Below are 19,321 nucleotides of genomic sequence, written 5' to 3'. Positions count from 1 at the left end.
GAATAGCACATTTTTATTTTAGCTGGAAGCTACTGAGTTATTTTTGTTTTCCTCTTTAATCCTGAAAATGGGTTAGCCTTTAGGTGGATATACAGACTCAGAAATACCAATCTGATTGTACAATGGGGTTGCAGTTTAAGGAATTTAAGCGTTTGTATGAGTTGTTTTTTTTTCTTTTTGCCTGCACAAGGCAGATAATTTGTGACAAAAGGACCAGAGACAGAGGCTGGCCTGCACATGCACCAACATCTGCTGGGGGCTTCCAGGTGGGACTGCTGTGCTGTGGCCCCGTGTGGGCCGGTGGCAGGCGGGCGGTATGAGGGGGGGCTGAGCCCCATCGCACACCTCTGGGCACGCAGCTTCGGCCTCCCTGCAGTCACAGCAGCGAGGCGGGGAGATGGTGCTGGCAGGGACCACCTGGGCATGAGGGTGTTGAGTTCCTAACCGAGCAAACAGCAGCGAGTGAACCGCCAGAGCCACCAGGCCGCAGGGCCCGCAGGCTCGCCGTCCGCCAGGCAGCCACCCCCGGGTGCCTTTCTGCACCTATCCTCTCCGGCCCACCCCGACTGCACGGAGCTTTGGGCTCAGCAGCTCGGCACACGGTTCTCTGCCACGGGGGACACGATCCCCTGCTCGAGCACGTCCCCCGTGAGGGCCTGAAAAGGCTCTAAAAAGCAACAGGCTGAGGACAGCTGATGGCAGCGAGTCTGTGATACAGGCACCAAAAGGTGCCTTTAAGTACCACGGGGAAGTTCTTTATTCTGACTTTTTCCACGATGGGATTGAATCCCGCACAGTTACTGTTCACGGCTGGAAATAAAGGGTGCTGGGGGAGGCTGCAGTGCCAGCTCGGTACAGATCAAGGGCGATGTTTGCTTGGTAACCTAACTCAGGAGAATTAAACAGCTGCTGACTTCTTTTTTCATTTTCATAAAAAAGCAAGGGAGGTGATGGCATGTTCTGATATTGGAGGGAATTGTAAAGGTCTCCAGCTATAGCTGCGCGGAGGCTGGGGATGCTGCGTGCAACACACACAGTGTCCCCTGAGAGCCTGGGACGGGCAGCAGCGATGGGGCTGAGGGACAGCCCTGAGGGCTGGGAGCCCCTGGCAAGGGCATCTGACAGAGTCGAGGGCTTGATCCTAGGAAGACCCCAAAAAAAGTGTGGAGGGCAAAAGCAGCACCTGCTCCCCAAGGCCCCACATTAGCCTTCTGCTTGCCTTGGTGCACAGCGTATGGGGCTGGCAGCAGCAACAGCAACCCCAAACCCCCAGCACGGGGCAGCTCAGTGTGTGTGGTGCTCCTGGCTTCCAATCATCCTGAGCTGCCCCACCTGGGCCCCACCATCAGCCCCACCTGGGGTCCCACCCCCTCGCCCATGGGCTCCATTTAAGCTGCAGCCTGGGCCCCACACCTGTTTGGAGACCTGCTGTAGGGTGCCTGCACTCTGATGGAGCCCAGAGCTGCATGGCCTTGTCTTTTTGCTGCCCTGGGCTCCAGACCTGGTTCTTCACCTTGCCTTGGCTGCTGATGCCCTAGGGCTGCCAGCCCTCGTGGTGCTGTTGGGTGTACAGGTTGGTGAGAGCCCTGCTTGTGCTGTGGTCACTACAAGCCCCTGGTTCCTGACCCTGTTCTGTCTGAGGTGTGTTTCACTAAGAAGCTCTTGGTTTTTGGTTTGTTGTTTGTCCAACTGATAGCCTGAATGCTCTTGTACATGGTAATGAAAGATGGTGAAGAAAAAAGCATTTGGTCTTTTTGGGAAATTTCTGTCAGCTCTCATGAACTCTTTGCTGCAAAAGCATACTTGTATTTTGGCATCTTTCTGCATAGCCCAATTAAACTTTTATGATAAAAGCCATCTTTCTGCAGTGCCATAAATAACTTGATGGCAGCTGTGATCCCTTGGGTGATATAAGTCTCCTTCTGGTCCCTGTGCCCCGTTGGCTTCACTGCTGATGCTCCCAGGAGCATTGCTGATGGGGAGAAAAACACTTTGGTGAGAGACAAGGCAAGGAGCCTGGGGTTGGGCTTTGGGGGTACAGTGCTGGTTTGCATATGCACAACACCCAGCTGGATTTCTATGCTGGTACAATTCTTACTGCTCCAATTCAATGGAGCTCTTGAAACCTGTCTTCTAGGTGTAAGAGACCTCCAGGGCTTGACGCAACCAAACCCCTCTACTTGGAGGGGGCACTGCTCCTTGCCATGGTGCTCAGCCTGCTCCTGGTGGTGAGGGTTTTGCCTGGGGCTGCAAATAGCCGTGGCAGCTGCTTTTGTTGCAAGGATTTCATTAGGACCTGTTTTCCTGATAGCTTTAAAATAAAGGGACTGTGGGCTGTGCTGTGCTGGGACTGCTGTCCCCAGGTGTTGTTGCAGAGCAGCTGCTGAGCTGCCCAGGCACTGCCATGCTGCTCCTGGTGTGCTTCCTGCGGCTGGGACAGGCACGCGTGGTTTTCTCGCTCTTGTTTTTCATCTGCTGCTTTTTAGGTCCAGAAGTAGGACAGAACGCAGCTTTTCCTGACTCTGCCAGTGGGTGTTTCCAGCAGGCTGACAGCTGGGATAATTTTCCTATTACCTGTGCCTTGATGCAAATTGGAGCTGCAAGCCCAGAAGGGGCGAGGCTCCCTGGTGAGGGAGCAGCCTTTAAAGAAGACTTCTGATAGCAGGGCTGGGCTGGTGACTAGCTCATCCGCGCTCTCACTCGTCTCTGGGCCCTGGGGCAGGGGAAAACTGCGACATGAGCACTGACAGCACGCAGCACCGAGAGCTGCGGGGGTTCTTCTGAACTTCAAGACTCAGAAAATGCCTGGGAAAAAATACGCCTGTGTGCATGGAGGTGAAAAGCTTTTCCCTCCTGAGCATCCAGCATCGCTGGTGTTTTAATTGGCACTTTCTTTATGTAATGCACTTGGCACGGCACTGTCTTGCTTCCCCGTGGAGCTGGTGCTCACACAAGGACGTGGCCAGGTGGCCAATGCTGTTCTCCTGGAAAGTGTGAGTGTGGAGCTGGGATAAATCTGTGCCCAGTGTCGGTGGTCCTGTGGGGTCAGGTGCCTCTGCACAGAAATGGAGATGGGCAAATGGGCATTGCAAAGTGCTGCAAATCCCCAAATGTTCGGCTTTGGCAGTCCATCATCCAGCATTCAGGGAAATGAGCTGACTTCTGGGACTATAGATAGACCTCTTTCAGAACTATTAATAATTAACTATGCTATATTATTTACAGCATTTTTTACTCACCACACTTTAAAAATACTTGGCTGGAAATAAAAGTACTCTTGGTGTGACTAAAGGAGTACCGGAGCTGGCGTGGGTGCGTTTGCTGCAGCCCACTGAGTTTCCTGGTGGCACTTGACCTCTTTGAGCTGTGAAGTCAGTCGGGAAAGTAGCTGTCAGGTTTCAGAGCTGTGCAGTGAACTCTGGCACTCGGACTGCTCTTCAGAGGGCTTCTGCTGACTCACGTGTGATGAGGCCAGTGCACTGGCTGGGCGATGGCACTGGAGTGAGAAGCGCTTTAAAACTGCGGGTGAGCTTGGTGGTGTAGCTGGCATCTCAGTGCTTTCTGACTGCTGCTTCTACTGCTGGCTCTTCCCAGGAGACCGAATACTCAAATGAGTGTTTAATTATGGATGTTCCTACAAGGCCACGATGCAGAACTCTCCAGCCTCCAGGTGGAGGCCAGAGGCTCCAGCTTTTCAGCAGCCCCTCTGGGAGATGTGAGCAGCCAGCAGCTCGCAGCCAGGGCTGGTGGGAGGAGGCTGCCACTGCTGTTTCCAAGGGCTCTGAATATACATCACAGAGCCCACCAGCCATGTTCGGGATTTATATGGGTTCAGCAGCTCTTTCCAGAGTTCAGGAAGCAGAAATGATGTGTTCAAAGCCTTTTAAAGTGGCTTTCAGGTGGGGATTATGGCTGCTTTTCTCTGCCCTGCCAAGGGAATGCTGGATGCGGCTGCTGGTCAGGATGCTGAGCTGTTTAAGGTAAAAGCCATTTCCAGCCCTGTGCTGTGACTGCGGAGGTTGTTGTGGAGGAAGAGTTTGTCAGGCAGGAGAGGCTTTGGCTGCCTGAACTGGAGAGCTTGTCGAGCATCAGCTGCAGGAGCGTGGATCTGCCCCTCCCCAGCACAGACCCCTTCCTCTCCTGCTGGAGGGGGGGACCAGAAATCATGCGAAACCCCTCAGTGTGTGGTGAGCGTGGTGTCTGCCTCCTGGAGTGTGCTCACCGAGCTGCTGCAGGCAGCTTTTGTCATAGGCTGATGAAAGTAATTGCTGATATAGCTCACACAGTGTCACTGCTCAGCTTGCAGCGTGTAACTTACCTGGCTCCCCGTGTCTCCTGCCCGTGACGGTTCTCCTCTGCTCTGCATGCTGCGGCTCAGCTCTGCCGTGTCTCGTGCCAGGAGTTTCCTTCTTGCTGCTTTTAACCCAAATGAGGAGGGTTGAAAGGGAGAAGTAGGCCCTTTGCAATTTGACAGAGCTGCAGGTGGCAGGGGACATCTGCCAGGAGACATCCCTGTGGGGTTCTGGGTTTGATTCTGGGTTTCCTTCTCCCAGTTCCTCCCTGTGCTGCCCTGATTGCTGGTGCAGTCTGGATAGAGATAACTGGTTTTAGGTTCCTTACCTCAGTGAGTAAAGAACAAGTACCTGATAATGGAAAGGAGAGACATTTTGGTCACAACAGGCTGCTTCTGCACCCCAGGTTGTACAAAAAGCCACCCACGGAGGACCTGAGGGCCCCTAGAGCATCTTTGCTTTCCAGGTTGGGGGACTTGTATCTGGAAACGCTTCCTTCAGCCTCATTTTTAGGCATACAAAATTCATGTCCTTTCAGCTTGCTACGTAATGTAATTCCAGCTGTCTTCAAAGAGACTTTAGCTGTAATGGAAATGAGGAAATAAATTGCCAATTTTATGCATTTTGTTTTTTATTACTGCCAAAGACTAGATGGAATAACTTGTATCATGACATTACCCATATGCTGTGTGGTCACTGCTGACCTCAAGTCTATGTAGATAATAGCTGTTATAAAATTCCAAAAGTACTTTATAGCCTTAATATTATATTCCTCTAACAGGAATATTTCAAACTTCACAGTAATAAGTGTTTGGTTTTAAGTATTACTTTCTTTAATAGCAAATGTTTTATAACAAAGGTCCTGGATGAAGCTACACTGTTGAGGAAGTGCTGGTACATGAATTTCCACAGAAGACCTTTAGGGTATTCTTTCTCTTTTAAAAAAGTCGTTCCAGGGAGCTGAAATCTTATTTTAGACAGCAAGTAGAGGAGTGACCCTGCAGCAGATGGCACAAGAACACACTGCCTGCTGCTGAAGATTTACAGTGCATCCAAAGCACAGCACCAGAAAATGTTTGTAGCTGCCTCTGATTTAAGCTTGATGTGCTGTCTCTGAACTTTTCTAGACTTCAGTGCTTTTTGTTCACAGCATTTGAAACAAATAGCTGTAATAATCTCTCATGAAGGAGACAGTAGAACAGCCACAGGGCATTTAGGTGGGCTGGAGAAATGGTCATTAACGTTAAAGGTCCTTGGTGTTAAACGAGGCCTTCAATCTATATTTCTTGAACCCAGGTGTGACCTGACAGACTTACCATCGGGTTTCTGCTTTGTGGGGGCAGAAGGAAGGAGGCTGGGTCTTTTCTTTTTGCCTCCTTACTTCTCCCCCCAGAATGCTACCGAATGCAGTGCAGGGCAGAGGCAGTGGTCAGTGTGCCAAATGAGGGGATTTCAGTAAGGTCAGTGGTCTCCAGCCCTGGTCTGCGAGTGCCCAGCCCTGCTCGGGCTTGGTCGGTGCCAAGCACCACACGCTGCCCTGGTGCTTCCCCTGGTGTCTGGAGTAGGGAGGGAGCGGCCGAGGTGAAGAACAGTCCTGGTGTGAGATGGTTTGATTGCTGGATGCACTTATAAGAGTGGTCTAGCAAAGCAGACCCACAACCGAGAAGATTGTTTTATTTTTAGCTATTACAAAGTCCTGAAGGCAGCGGGGGGCCGAGCACTCTGCCTGCAGTCCAGGAGCATGTTCACCCTCCCTGCGCAATGATATCACGTTTCCTCATATTAGCTTATGTTTGATGTGCTCTTCACAGAAATGCTCGTGGTGCTTTAGTGAGAAATGTGTTCGGACAAGCTGCAGTGCAGAGGTGCAGTGGCACCGTGTGTGCACGTGAGCGAGCTTCACCTGGGCCAAGGGAGCGCTGGGGCTGTGTTGTGCAGCTGGCACCTGAGACCTGCCAGCTGCTCTGATTTCTTTCAGGTATTCTGAAAGTTTTACCCAGAGTTCTTTTCTATTAATAAAAAGGGAGGGGAATACGTGGCAGGAGGTTAAATGTTTCAAATCACAGCCAAAGTGGTATGAAAAATTCCCTGTGTTGCTGAAAGGTAACACCATTTCTGCAGAGAGTCACTGCAGTCGCTAACCTATTTGAGCTCAGATATTTGCAATCATATTTTTTTAATTAAAAAAACTAAGCTGAGAGGCTTACATGACTTAGGAAAAAAAAGCACTAGAGCTAGAGTATTAAGTCATTATTAAAAAAAAAATGAAGTATCGGTTAGAACTGAGAAGTCTGGTGGGGAAGAAGAAAGGGTGATGATATATATAACACATTTTTTTTGAAGAAAAATAATATTAAAAGCACCCTTGTTGTCATCACTCCAGCCTAATTGTTTTCAAGTGCATGTGTTTTTGATTTAGCTGTTTACATCTCTCTTTTTTGGGCAGATTTAGCCCTGTGCCATGAAAACACACCGGGCACTGCCCTCCTGCCCCCAGCAGCACCACTCAAACCAGCTCCAGCGCTGGGGCACAGGGCACATCGCTCCCTGCTCTGCCTGCACCGGTGGGGTGAGGTCCCTGCTGGGAAATAAGGAATAAGCTGCTGGGAGTACACTGGGGACTGTTTGATAATTTGTCAGCTGGTGGTGGCCAAGGCTGTCCTGCCCGGCTGGCCACAAAGATGTGCTGAGAACCTGCCTGCTGCTGCTCCGGGAGTGTCCTGTGGTCAATGAATGCACAGCTGCAACCTGGACTCTTTTTCTTCCTGTTGCTCCCCCTTTTAAGGAGGAAGACTACATCTTCCATTTTGCAATGTAGATATTTTATTGACTCAGGAGCCAGTGCTGGGAATAGCCAACGTCTGTATGTGTACATCATACACCTTGGTGTATTCCCACATGAGATTCCCACAGGAGGAATTTTGTGATGTAGAAAAATGGAGTATAAAATAGACTGGGAGCTCAGCAGAGTTGAGCCTAAACAAGCTGCTCTACGGGTAGGTGGCCGAAACATTCAGTTCAGTCAAGCTTATGTTAGCCCTTGCTGTTTGGGTTAGTACACTGTGATGTCCACATGTATGTGTTCCTTAAGATGTGTACATGCACATTGGGATCGGCAGCAGCGCCTCGCTGCAGTGCTTATGGTCCTCACCGGTACATGTCGTACCTGGCATCCCTCCTGACGCTCCCCGTGCCCCTCTCCTGCCTCTCTGAGCACAGAACAGTTTGTCCCCAGGGCTGCCTCTCGCTCTTGCTCTGTCCGCATGCTTTTAGGGCACTTTCTCCAGCAAGCTCTTCTCCAGCTGCTTCCTGCACTGTCTGTGGGTTCTCCTCATCCGGTTGAAATGAGGGCACTGAGGAGCTAAATGCTACTTGTCTCTACCCTGTAGAGAGTAAAATTGCCTTTTTCGTGTTTGTTGCTTCTCTCTTCTTGTTGTCTTTGAGAGCCCTTGGTAAGGCACGATGTCTTAACCTTGGGAAAGAAATGGGCTCAGGAAATGAAAGGTCTTCCCAGCAGAGGCCAGGGTCCCCGTGTGCAAGGACAGGTACCTGCGGCTTCAGGCTGTGACAGCAGAGCCTCAGGGTGATTAATTCTGTGGGAAAGATTAACAAAACCTTTTACAAAATATTTATAGAGAAGAACAGGATTTTAAAATCATGTTCCCTTTCTCTACAGATGGAAAAGGTTTCAGAGAAGAATACAGGATGAAAAGCAATGGATTTAAAATAATACAGTAGGTTTCAGGAATAGGGATAAGGAAGCAATTCCCTCTGGGGGTGGCGAGGCCCTGCCCAGGCTGCCCCAGGAGCTGTGGCTGCCCCATCCCTGGCAGTGCCCAAGGCCAGGCTGGATGGGGCTGGGGGCAGCCGGGGCTGGGGGCAGGGGGCCCTGCTCATGGCAGGGGCTGGAGCCAGGTGGGCTCTGAGCTCCCTTCCAACCCAAACCATCTGTATCTTTATTTTTCAAAAAACAGCCAGTTATTTGGCCTCTGCCCAGAGCAGGGCAATTGCCGTAACTAACCACGTGGAGCACTCAATCAGAAGACGTGTTCCAGGTTTGTGCTACAGGCAGTGAGGCACTGGTATTGGTGTCACAGATTCAGGGCAATGAATTTGCATTTTCCTGGTCTTCGTAAATACAAAAGAAAAATAAGGAAAAAGAAAGAGGGGAAAAGAAACCAAGCAGGGTGTGGAAGCAGGCTGAGGCCCATGTTACCTGCAGCACTGCAGTGACACCGTGGGAAGGCAGCGTCACTGGAGCCTCTCCTCCCAGCTGGAGGAAGACCCAACTGATGCCACGTTAGGTTCTGAGGTTTTGGGCTCTAACAGGACATGCAACTGTGATGCTAAAACTAATCCTCTCCAGCTGTCCTTCAGCTGGTGTCACTACCTGCTAACTACCATGAGAGCTTGCAGGGAGCAGGGCAACCTAGTGCTTTTTCCCTCTCCCAATTAAATTAACATCTTTGACATCTCAGCTTTTGGCAGGGGTTTTTGGTCTCATGATTTTTGTTTACTGTGTGCTATTGCAGTACAGCTCAGCTGCTGCTTTTCCAATCAAACTTCCAGCTCACTGTTAAATTTGACTTTATTTTTTAGGGGGTGTCTGTGGGTGAGCTCCCAGCTGGTGGCTCTGTGGGCAGGTGGGGGCTCAGGCCCCGCATTTCTATGGGGCAGGAACTGTGAGACCCAGTGGGGATGCTGCGGGGGCTTTGGAAGCTCGGGGAGCTGCTGGGAGGCTCTGGGCTCCTTCTGAGAGCCTGCACAGGGGAGAACCTGGCTTACCCTGCTCTGCCCGAAGTCCTCCTGCAAAGCCCGTGTCTAGTCACAGCCCTGCTGTCTCAGTAGTCCCTGGGGACACTTCTTAATTTCTGTTTGATTTTGGTTTTAGGCTGGAGCCCTGCCACAGCTGCTGAAATTACATATTTGGAAAGTGCAGCAGGAAAAATTGACTTTGAGCGTTTGAGAGGGAAGCAGATGCATCTCCTTCATTAAGGAAAGAGATGATGCAAAGGTGGGTAATACATTTAAATAACAATTGAAAGGAAGCACCGCCAAAACAGCGGGAGACCTTTGGGTAAAATTATACATGGAAAAATGCTTCCTGCCCGAAAGCGCAGATCTGAGTGAGTGGTCAGGGCTGGGTGCTGCAGGCAGCCCAAGGGCACCAGGCAGCTTAACCCCCAGAAATAACTTCTGCATATAGATTTTTCAGTTCTATATTGTTCCATTGAAGTTAATGATAATCGAGAATTTCTTTTTTCTGCTTAATGTACATTGGCCTCTCCACTCATTAAGCCCAAAATCACACCACATCATTTAAAATTGTATCCAGAAATGATTTCCTCTCTCTGCTAAAGCCTCTGCTGAATGTCCACTATGTAGATCTGAAATTCAATTACCTCTCCCTGGCAGCTGGGGAGATGAGGGCTGGAGAGAGAGGAAGCATTTTGTTCAAATTTATTGTGGAGCTAAATCAATCTCCATATGAAAAGACTTATATCTTAGTTGATGTAGGCTGTTTTCAGCCCAGTATCAATAAATTGTAGGTCAATAAACGGAAAGCACCGAGCTGCCTTTTGGCCAAGCTCTGCCTTCTCCGAGCCCTCCATTTCTGGTGTTCAGCTCCATTGTTGCATAGGTTCAATTTTTTCTTTCTTGGCCTGAAATATCTCACCCACCAGTGCTGAGCGAGCAGTTCTGTTTCTGGTACCTGTGTCTGCTTTAAGGGAGGGGCTCAGGAATTCAAGGCTGTGCTTGTGGATGATGGAGCAAGCACAGGGAAGGTGAGAAGTGGCTGTGCATGGTCACTGCTGCTGGGGACATGTGTGCTGCTCCCAGTGCTGGCACTGAAGCTCAAGCCTTTGCCACAGGGACCCCCCAGGGGTACACAACCCAGGGGTTTGGGAGTGCTCAGCCTGTGAGGGGCCTGCTCCTGCACCCTCCTACATGCACAGATGAACAAAGACACGTTCAGGCAAGCAGTGCCACGCTGACATCTGTTTCTCTGTAATAATCCTGTGCTATGTAATAATAAACCCACAGCACTCCAAATCCACCAGGAAGGAAGCCCTTATTAATGCAGACAAGTGCACGGTCGTTGCCTTGCTCCTCTCTGCAGAACTTTAAGTGTTTTGAAGCCTGTCTCGTCAGCTGTCGAGGAGCAGACAGGTTGGCATCCCTCGGCTTTCTGGCAGCGAGGCAGGGCAGCTCCTCCGCCGAGCACAGCCCCCGGCAGAACCTGGTGGGGATGTAGGGCTTTAACCTGGGCCAGCTGCTCAGCTAGCCTGAACTAGCGGGACACTTCAGTGTGTCAGCAGTGAGGTTTTGGAGTGTCTCCTGCTTTGTACGTGTGAAATAATGCACACACACACACACACACAAGTCTGCTCAATCTAGTGAATAATTTATCATGGGCACTTCAAGCGTAGGGCCAGCCCCCCCTCTCCATCCCCACTTCAAACTTCTGCCACCCCTGGGACATGGAACAGCTCAAACAGGTCTCTCCTTTAAGAGGACATTTTTGATTATTTTTATTTTATTTTATTATTATTTTTTTTATTTTGGATATTTTTTAAGGTGCTGGTGTCACCAAAAGTGCTGGGGAGCAGCTGGGCTTGGGGTGAGCTCTGGCTGCCTGCCCAGCACGGAGGTGTTGGTACCTGTGGAAGTTGCTGAAGTTTTAATGTAATTAATTTAATTAGTCATTAAATACTGCCCTGTGAAGGGGAAGAGCCATTCCAGGGTTCTCTATTTTTTATTTTTTTTTTCTCCTGAAGGATTCAGAAACATTTGTCTGTAAAACTGCTCTGAATCATGAAATCTGAATCCTCCATCTGACCAGAAGTCTGGGGCTCCTTTAACAAAACAAACCCCACAGACAAATGACAAAGCACCTGGAATGGGTTTTGTTCTTTCTGGCAGAGTTTTTATTAGGAGTGCTGGAGCAGAGGCCCCTCACACCTGGCAGGACCCCACAGAGTGAGCTGTGTGCTTGTCGCTGCTTGTGCTGAGGGATCCGGCAGGAGGGAGCTGGGGAGGGGAGGTGGGGATGTGGTACTGGGGTCCTGCTGCGCCCACCTGGGTGGCAGGGGGCACCCGTCCTGCTCCCACTCGAAGCAGACACAGGGGGAGGTGGTGCTGGAGGCGGCTGTCAGCTGGAGGATGCTTTAAGAGCTGTCCTGGGTGACGGCAGAGCCCTCTGGTAGGATAAAAGCTCTGCGTGGCAGGAGCTGAGATCACAAGTGCAGCACAAATTCCACTTCTGCACGCAGGGCGTTCTCAAAATTGGGGCTTAGAGGCAGAAACGCGGATCTGCACTTCCCTTTGCAGGGCTCCCTGGGCTTATCCCATTTAACCTTAAATCAGACTGAAGAACTGTGCCTGCTGCTGCCCTGGGGCTTCATCCAGGAGCAGCCCTGGGCTGCTGCTGGCAGGAGGCGGCTCCCTGCAGAGGGACCTGGCTGTGACCTGCTGCTGGTGGCCCTGTGGCACTGCCCATTCCCTCCGAGTTTGCTTCAGGTGGGCAATGCCAAAGTGGTACCCAAGCACCCAGACCTCTTCGCCCAGCTTAACAAGGCATCCAAAAAGCACATCATGGGTTGATATCCAGGAATTAATGAACTTTTCCATGGTTTAAGCAAATAGCTACAATGCATGTGCTAAAATCTGAGGTCATTATTTTTAGTATAAGTGGAAACGGTATGGGAAAGGAAGCAATAGTGCCATAAAATTACTTTTAGGGTATTTTTAAGTTTTCCCCTTTTTATGAAAACCTGTGAATGTGCCAAAGGGCAAAGATGGAGCAACCCCAGTGTGTGCATTCAGACAATGAAGAATGGAACGGTCTGGAAATTACTGTCTGCATTATATTTCAGACAATTGCTTAATAAATTAAAGAGTTTAGAGAATAATGTAAATTATTTGGGGGGAAATAAATATCCCTTGCATGCACACTAAGCCTGTGCTAGAAAGCTGCAGCAGCACTAAGTGGATTTGTAGTGACTTTCTTCTAATGAAGTGAATTAGAGAAAAGCTGTTGAAGTCACTGGTGTTATTTTGATAAATCTGGTGTCCCTGAGAGCTTCGGGCAGGGTGATATATCGTGTGTCTGTCAGATGGCTGGCCTGGCTCACCCCAAATCGCGGGCTGATGAAGGTCCCACTGGCCAAGGCTGGTGCTGGTGGGCTGGGAAGGTGCATCGGAGCTCCTCCAGAAAGTACAGCTTTCCTGTCTGGAGGAAACCTTGGATGAAACCTTGGGTTTTGGATATAATCGTTTGTAATGCACTTATACATTAAAATACATGCCCTATCCTCTGAGGCAGTTGTGCGATCAGTGTCACCCGCTGCCCTCTGGTGTTCCCATATGTGTGCTAGGTGTGACTTTTCCTTCGCAACTCTATTTTTCCAGAGAATTCTTCTTCATCTTCGAGGATGAAAAAAATGTCTAAGAATAGAGGCCAAAGAAACAGCTAAAGGAAGTGGTTTAAAGTAGCGTTCCTGTTAGTATAACAGGGTCTGGGAAAAGCTCTTCAGCCAGACGCTAAATCTCCAGTTGAACTCGATGGGGTGAGGCCGCACAGGACTGGGGTCAGGCACTGGCTCTGATACGGGCCCTTGGGTTACTTCATGGGAGAGAGAATTTCTCACGTCCCACAGGTCATGCCAGTAAGCCTAATTTTCCTTTTCCTTATTTTTTTTTCTCACATGGACTTGAAATCCTTCATTTTTCTCAGCAAGTTGTTAATTACGGAGACTTCTGTCTCATTTTGGCCAGGTTACAGAACCCTTCATGGGGTGGCTCTCCCGTGGGCACCCCGAATAGCCATCTCTGCTGGGAGCGTCTTTCACGTGCTCAGGAGGATACCCGTGGTCTGTTCATGTGGGAAATGCTTACTGAAATCTAACAGACCTACCTAGCTGTACGTGGTGTCATTCTGTCCTGCTAATAGCAAAATGCAGGCAAGTTAAAAATGTGAACAGGGCCTGCACATATGGCTGTGTTAGTACAAAAAGACAAGCAGCCTGTAACACCTGACATGGATGCTGTTTTATTTTATTGTAGAGAAATGAAACTTTCTAAATAGAAAAGGGGATGAATCATTCTTGATGGATTTGTCGTAGTCATTTATGTTCCAATGCTTACCTTCCCCACCACGGCTGCCTCAGGTTGCATGAGGAATGTGAAGGTTTTAAATGCCGGTTTGTCATCGGCTACGTGTTTTATGTTAAAAATAGCCCTAGATGTCCTTACTATTCTGTGCAGGTGAATGGAAAATTGCAAATTCTGTGGCTGATTATGCAGATTGCTCTGGCCCGATGAGAGTTGATTGTCTCACTGCAGCAGCAGAACGGGGCAGGAAGGTTTGGAATATTGCAACGCATGAGGAAGGATCCTGGGCGCACGTTGCTGAGCGAGCATGAGAGGAGTAGGTCTGGCAGTCGCATCTCTGATTTCTGTTTCTCCTCTTAAATCGGTGATTTTTTTGACTAAGCTTGGTGAATTTACATTCCTTATTTTGCCTGTTGTGGTGACAGCGCACCTTGGGCCTGTGATTTCTGTGGGCCCCATGCACAGAGCTGAGGGCTGCGGGTACCCGCGAGGACTCTGCCCACTCCCTGTGGTGCTTCTCCAGTGGCTGCTCCATGACAGCATTCCCTCCCTGTTGGGGTAGGGCAATAGCAAACCTTCCAAACAGAGGTTGGTCGCTATTCCAGCATGTCTGGAAGTGATGTGACATCTCTGTGGCCTGAGAGTTGAGTGACAAGGGCAGATCTGCGTGTGGGCTTGTGTTGCCCGCAGGGACTGACCCGGGCACATCTGCAGATGGCAAAATGGGACCTACATGGCCTGCCTTGGCAGGGCCTGGGGAAGCTCTGAGGTGGGATAAAGGGTACAGAGGAGCACCAGCAGGTGTTGGAAGCACCACCTGGGGTTGCTGCAGAGGAAGGCACACCCCAGGCAGCTCAACATCGATGTCCATGGTGGGCGGTGAAAGAAGGGAAGAGCAACTGACGAATTAAATGGGATGGAAAATCTGATTAAGGCGTATCTTTTCATGAAATAACTTCTTCCTGGTTTCAGAAGCACGGCAGATTACAGACAGCTGCTGCAGCAAATTGTCTCAAATGCCTAAATGCAGAACCACGGGGAGGGCTGGTGCAAGGTGCACAGGGGCTGTGGGACGGGGCCGGTGCCTCCCAGGGGCACGGGGGTGTGTGGGGAGCTGCGGCACAAATGGCAAAGGCTGGAGAGGATCTGCGATGCTTTAAGCCTGCGTGACCTGCCCAATATTTGTGACCTGTGTGGCGGTGTGCTGGGCTCGGAGAGCAGCCAGCAGCTGAGCAGCGGGCACTGCCGCACGGGCACCCAGCGCAGCGCATTGCTGCGGGATGGCACTTCTCCTTACAGCCACGCACTCGGGTGGGCTCTCTCTGGACAGTCGTGCTCCACCAGGTGTTCGCTGCCATTTATTACTGTCTTTTTGATATGTGTCCTGCAATTCAGATGTGTATATAATGGGGATGATATACAGTTGTACTTCAGACTGAATGCGAGCCATCTGTCAAAAACAAAAGCTAAATTCTGTGTAATAAAAGCCACAAAATGATTGATATTTCACATTAAAGGGAGAGCTGAAAAAAGCAATTTTGTTTATGGGCAAACCTGTGTCTGGCACATTTTTCATGTCATATAAAGATGGAAATCTCACCTTATGGCTATAGATTGCAGCTATATTTCAGTCCTTATAATTGTGGACAGATATGCATGTGCTTCCACGTAGAGGGAGAATTCTCCGTGTATCATTGGTAACGAGTCCATCTGAACACACCTTTTGCTGCTTCCCGAAGGTGCAGTATTTCCCACTTGCTGCCCTGAGACGAATGTGCTTCTCCAGATAGACCAGAAATTTGATCGGTGTGTGGAACTTCTTGCTACTGTCAGCTTGCTTCTAATCAGTTCTGGGCATCTGCAGATCCAGGGGATGGAGGCTAAGGAGCAGCTGGGCTGGGGAAGGGCCGGGGCAGCAGGTTGTACATCCCCACCTTATGTCAGAGCGTGCATGTGGAGTGCTGTAGAGACAGCTCTGAGTTGTGCAAAAGCTTTAATTATTGACTACAGTGTCTTGTAAACATTTTTTACATGAAACCACAAAGCCACCATGGAGCTGTCTGAGGGGCATCCCCTCTGAAGATGTACCCACATGTCCAGGGAGCCTCGGGCTGACTTCTGCATTGAAGAGGTAGCAGTCCTGGCAGGTCCCTGCTGCTTGTTGCAGCACCCTCTGCATGTTTCTGCACCTCCTCGTAAAGGATGGCCCTGCTCTGACCCCACAGCTCTTGCTTGCCTGGTTGTAGGCTGGAGTGAGGTTTCCCTACCTGCAGCACAGGGCCAACGTGTTCATCAGACGGGAGGGGAGGGGGATGCACTCCTCCTGCCCCTCTGAGAGGGGCATCTGCTCTCCTGGCAGCCTGGCTGGGGTCAGGGCATGCTGGAGTCAGCCCTGTTTGTGGCAGGGTTGGCCTAGGTGGACCTCCAGAGGTCCCTTCCCACCTGCACTACAATATACCTTTGGTTTAAGCATGTTGCTTTCTCCTCCCTATCACCATCAGATGAAATTCTAATGGCCACGCTTGCAAAAGACAACAGCAAATATTGTTGTAGGAGTTGCATAAAATAAAAGATTAAATATTTTTTTTCCCCCAAAACAAAAAAAAAAAAGAAAAAAAAAGAAAAAGGCCAGAGATTGTAAAAATCGACATAAATTTCCGAAAGCTATATTAGGAATATATTAGAGCTGATTTGTAGCCATGAGTAGCAAGGTGAAGATTTTAAGCACGAGGGTTTTTATTTACATGTTTAGCAGTTTGAAGGCTTTTTTGATCTCTTTGTAAGTGTAAACACTGTGATGGGAAATTCAGAAACCCAGTTTGTTCTGGAAAAGATGATTCGGTCTCCAGCAGGGAACCAGCCAGGAGAAGACTGATCAGGAATGTGCTGGTACGTGAATCTGTGCAGTGGTTGTATCAGCATCAGGGTGCAAGTTAGATGTTGCTAGAATACTGCAAGTGTTTTCTAAAAAGCTTCTGTGCAGACCAAGATGGGCAAAACGTTCCTTTTGATGGCCAGTCCCACTGACTGTGCAAAAGATAAATAATTTTCCCTCCTTGGTGTCAGGGGACATGCCTTCCACGTTTTGATATTAACCCATCCCTAAATCCTTTTATTTTCTTTGCCCAGGTGTTTCAAATTTGCTTCTTGTTAATGCTTTCCAAGAAACCTAAGTCACCTGTCTTACAGTAAAGTTATGAAAGGAAACCCCAACTGTCCTGCACAGCGGCAGTATGCACGCAGCACTGCGCTGTGGCGGTCAGACTCCAGATTTGTATGCGAGCAGCTTAGCAATGGGAAAACATAAGTAGGATTTTGATGTCTTCAGTGATATTAAACAAAAGACTGTTTCCAGGTGACCTTTACCTGCTTCATAAGCAAGTCTCACCTTCTCTCACCTCTCCCCGTTCGCACAGAAACGCTGTGTTAGCAAGGCACTGCGGCCCGAGGAGCGCTTTGTGATGAGGTGTAGGGTTTGATCTCTTCAGCTTCACAAGGAGCTTGGTGAGAGAAGGTCCCAGCACAAAATGTTAACCTTACAGGAGGAAACACAAGCCCTGCTGTGCCGTGGGTGGTGCGTGGCATGCGTGTGCCTGGGTCAGGCTCACTGGTGGGACACGGCTGGGGCCCCAGCTCCTGCTGTGCACGTGGGGTCACAGTCACTGGGGCTGGGGGGACAGAGCATGGGATGTGGAAATTTCCATGGACCCCTCTACTGGGTCCATCAGGTTTGGAATCCAGCCCCTCTATTTGTTTTCAAGTATAAGTGTTTTTATTTTTTTTCCCCATGCTGACACCTCTTCTGGAGCTCACCAAGCTGAAAATCCATTTATAGTTCTTTTGCTATTGAAGTTTAAAGAGGGAAATCCTGACCTTGTTCCAGCACAACCCGTTACCTAACTGGACATGCTTTGGCAGCCAGGGTGCTGCACTTAGTGACCAGGCCAGCAGTAGGAAATCTTCCACCTCTCTTCAGGATTACAGCCTCCCAGACCATGAAGAAATTATACTTTAACTGGATAAGAATGAGGCAAAAATAATGAATGTGCCTGCAATTTATATTTAATTGAAATCCAACTGAAATTATTTCCCCATTTGTCTAGATGTGCTCTGGTCATTTTTCCAGCCATTGGGTGTTTTCTCAGTGGTGAGTCTAACACAGAACATGTTGAAGCTCAGCAGTGCTGCTCTGGCTGAATGGTTCTGCCACCAAAGACTGAAGATGTCTTTGGACTTTGTGACACTAAGCAAAAACAAAGGACATGTTTTGGGGTTTGAAGTTTTGATATGTGAAGTTTTTCACTCAGACCATATGCTTTGAGGTTTAGTTCTTTGGACATCTGTACAAAAAGCTGCATCATTTCTGGAAATCAGTTTTCAAAGTGGTTGCCTTAGTTTTGATTGAAAAAAAGCAACCCAACAAAAATCCCCAAAGCTGTGACTGCAAGATTTGTGCTAACAGTTTTATCTTCAAGGACTCTGTGGCAGATCCTACTGGGACCAGCTGATGTCTGTGGGGTGCTACACAGGGCCATTTTAATATCAAGAAGCCAGTGAAAGCGCCTGCACTCTTCTGAGATTTTGTTTAATCTCGAGGATGTTTCACACCATGTCTGTGTGCTCTCCCTGCACATTGTGATGCTCTGAGTGGTGAGAGATGGCTGCTGGGGCCCATCCTGCCAGGTACAGCTGTGCTCACAGCCTCGTTCAGGCTGCTGACCACTCGTGTACACAAGAGGCAATGCGAGGTGCACGGTGCATGTGTCCCTCCCAGGCTTCTGCTCCCGGTGTGATGCAGGGACTGATTTGACTCGCTTGATCACAGAGTGAGTTCCTAGGGGAGGATAAAACCTGTCAGAGCAGTCAAGAGACTCTGACTTACAAAGCAAACAATTGCAGTTTTAAATCTGAAATCAGGAGATTGATTGACAAGGAGGACAGTTTCCAAATGCTGACCCTGTGAGCTCCTGGCGGGGTTGTGGGCTGCCCTGGGGCTGGGTGCTGCGGTGGCGATGGCAGCTGGTGACAGCCCTGCCCTGTGCAGGATGTGCCACTGCTGTGGCTGGCCACCAGGCAGCCCCTGTGGCATCGGCTGTACTTCTAGGAAATGATGGCTTTCAGGAAAATGGAGTTTTCTGCTCCCTGGAGGCATTAAGCATGCAAATACAAAGCTGCCTCTGGGGTCTTGTAGACAGTGTTTCTGCCTGCTGTTGTTTCCCCTGTTTCTTGCTCTCAGCAGGGGAAATATGTGCACTCAGGCAGAAGCAGGGCCCTGCAAAGGCACCGTGCTCCTGTTCAAGCTTGTCACCCAGACACATTTGGAAGCAGTTGCTGCTTGAAGCCTGCAGACAAATTTGTGCATCCAGAGGGGCTATGCTGAAACCTTTTGGGAGCGCCATTGCCCGCTGCTGCTGCTCTCCTTGTGCTGGGCTGGGGACATGAGCCCCTGTCACTTCTGCTGCCACTGGTGTCCCTGTGGCACTGGTGCTGGTGAGCGGCAGTGCCATGGGCGAGGTGGATGCTCCTGAAGGCAGAACCGCTTCCTGACCATCGCACACGAGTGTGCTAAGCAGAATGGGGAGCTGCTCATGCTTCACTGTTAGAGATATGGCCATGATTTATGGGTGGAAAAAGAACACTGAACTTCCCTGTAGCTTCAGGAAAGATGTGCCTCCTTCCCCTTCAAGTGATGTAATCACCAGCTTATGGGTTTTATTAAAGTAATTCCATTTTTGAGCTGAGGAACAGCAACTTGAATAGTTTTCACTCAACTAAGAATGGAAAACGGACACAATGGGGAGAGATACTGCCAGCAAGTGTTTAATGTTAATGCTTTATTTCAGTAATAACTTCTCATTGTTACTGAAATAGTATGAAATAAGTCAAGATGAGATGATTTTTTTCGTAGCTTGAAA

The 19,321-nt window shown here is 49.5% G+C and overlaps 1 long non-coding RNA gene across 7 annotated transcripts; it reads left to right on the top strand.

Moving 5' to 3' along the window:
- Positions 1–1,426: 1,426 nt before the first annotated feature.
- Positions 1,427–17,421, top strand: LOC137856631 (uncharacterized). Of its 7 annotated transcripts, XR_011096660.1 has the most exons (6): positions 1,427–1,641; positions 9,184–9,306; positions 15,452–15,537; positions 16,191–16,295; positions 16,823–16,910; positions 17,259–17,421. It is a non-coding gene; the product is annotated as an uncharacterized lncRNA (long non-coding RNA). The 7 variants fall into 7 exon arrangements; XR_011096662.1 differs by lacking the exon at positions 15,452–15,537; XR_011096663.1 differs by lacking the exon at positions 16,823–16,910.
- Positions 17,422–19,321: the final 1,900 nt, after the last annotated feature.

Source organism: Anas acuta, chromosome 5, assembly GCF_963932015.1.
Source record: "Anas acuta chromosome 5, bAnaAcu1.1, whole genome shotgun sequence".
NCBI lineage: Eukaryota > Metazoa > Chordata > Aves > Anseriformes > Anatidae > Anas > Anas acuta.
This window is presented reverse-complemented; position numbering and strand designations above follow the sequence as displayed.